A 2,010-nucleotide genomic window follows, 5' to 3' on the forward strand; every position below is an offset into this window, starting at 1 on the left:
AGTCAGTAAACAGCCAGGAACTGAGGAGACCGGCTGCTGGCCTGTTTACGTCCTGTCTGCGTCTAGCTCTTCAACAGTCCGGGCTTTTCTCGGCTGGAGGTTTTGGTTTGATGATGCAGCGGTGCCTTGAAGAGCTCGTTAGGCTCACTGTTGGCTCGCTACGTGCACACGACACGACACGTGGTTGGCCAACGCAATTTCAACTGGAAGGACATGAAGACTCAGTTGTTTTCGCAGGTTAGCGTTGGCTTCCGCAATTTATTTATTTATGTACCAATTTCACGATTTAGCGTTAGCAAAGCTAATTTTTAGTTCCTGTGGTTGATTACTTGTGAACACAACAGCAGCCTTAGAAAGCAGCTTTGCAGTTACCTTGCATGTTTTCTCTCCAACATGTCACCGTACAGTCCAGATGTTTTCTCAGCTTGAAAAGGATTGTGCTGCATTTAGGGGACGTTTGAAATCCACATCATGCTTCATTGTGCGCGTCTCCTGGTGGCAGACGTCTGTCAGGCTGCAGGTTTCTTCTCAGAAATCACAGTTTCTGCTCAGTCTTCTTTCGGCTGCTCCTCCTTCAGGGCTCACCACAGCGAACTGAGTCGTACCAAGACTTGGCGATTATTTTTACACCGGATGCTCTTCCTGACGCACAGTTTATGCTCAATAATCCACGTAAAAAGTCCAACAAGGTTCAGTCAGGTCCTCTGGACAGTTTCTTTAAAATAGCAAGAAACAGTCCAGAGCATATGTGTCAAACTCTAGGCTCGGGGGCCAAATGTGGCCCTCGTTGACATCTTACCTGGTCCCCAAGGTGATATGTGAAACGTGAAATACTTCTATCTCTTGAATCGTTTTCAGTAGTTTTTGATTATGTCGTCGAAAGCACAACAGAGAACATCAAATGAGACCATTCAAACTCTTGTTGAGGAACCTGTGACCAAGAAAAGCTGCTGGTATCTGATTTCAGTTGTACATTCTGAAATTGGCCCTTAGTTTGAAGGAGGTTTTAATTTTGGCCCCTTTTGTAAGTGAGTTTGACGCCCCTGGTCCAGAGGATCTGACTGAACTTTATTGGGTTTTTTCTCAGACCTTTTCTTAAACATCAGGAGGACACCACCACCGTGGGGGGCCCTGGCCTACAAATTACTAGTTTCTCTCAGACCTGTTGGAAGGGTCTTAATTCAGGAAGCGTAGCTGCAGGAAATTCATAATTATGTTTCCTTGTCAGACTTGAATCTTGTGGGAGTCAACGGCAGCATTTGCACCAAACGTCCTGATGCTGCTCAGCAATCCAGGTAGATGAATCTAACCAGGTGGAGTCAGGTCCTCTGGACGGATTCTTCTTTGTTGAAACATTTCATATTTTATCCAGAAGACTTCTTCAGTCTGAGGTGCTGTATTCAGCTCAGTCTCTTAAATAGCACCTTCTCAGAGTGGATCAACCAGTTTGCTGCTGACAACCAGAACCAGCTGATCACATGCTCAAGAAGGACCATCAGCCTAACAATGGATCATTAGCACCTGATGGCTGTTTACTACTCACAGAGGGCTGAGTGATACTAGCAATCACAGCATTGTAAGAGGGGGACAGTTGAACCTGGAGGCTCCGCCCCTGTTTAATGATGGACGGTTTCTTTTCACAAAGATGGCCTCCTTTACTCCTCTCTCAAACCATCGTTCCTCTCTGTCAAGGACGATTCATCTTCATCCCTGAAAGAGTGACCGCTGGCCTGGAGATGAGTGTAGACCTCAGAGTCCTGGTCTGATGATGCTGGCATCCTGTTTGGGTTTCTGCTCTGCTTTCAGGAAGGTCCAGTTCTCCACACTGCTCCAGGGCCTGTCTTGTGTGTGATTTCTCTTTCTCCCTGGCTCCTGGGTTCTTCTTCTCTATCTGAAGCTGGACAGTCGACTCAGTCACGTGGTCGTGGGACGTTTGTTTTCGCACACACTCTTCATAGTCCATGAGGGACCAGAGCCCGTTTCAGCGCTGCAGAGGGACCAGAGCCCGTT

General features: G+C 47.2%; 1 protein-coding gene across 1 annotated transcript in view; it reads left to right on the forward strand.

The window, feature by feature from the left end:
• mta1 (metastasis associated 1) overlaps positions 1 to 2,010 on the forward strand; it is a 41,855-nt gene that overhangs the window by 25,390 nt on the left and 14,455 nt on the right. The window lies entirely within an intron of this gene.

The sequence above is a fragment of the Nematolebias whitei genome, chromosome 21 (genome assembly GCF_014905685.2).
Source record: "Nematolebias whitei isolate Nwh7 chromosome 21, NemWhi1, whole genome shotgun sequence".
NCBI lineage: Eukaryota > Metazoa > Chordata > Actinopteri > Cyprinodontiformes > Rivulidae > Nematolebias > Nematolebias whitei.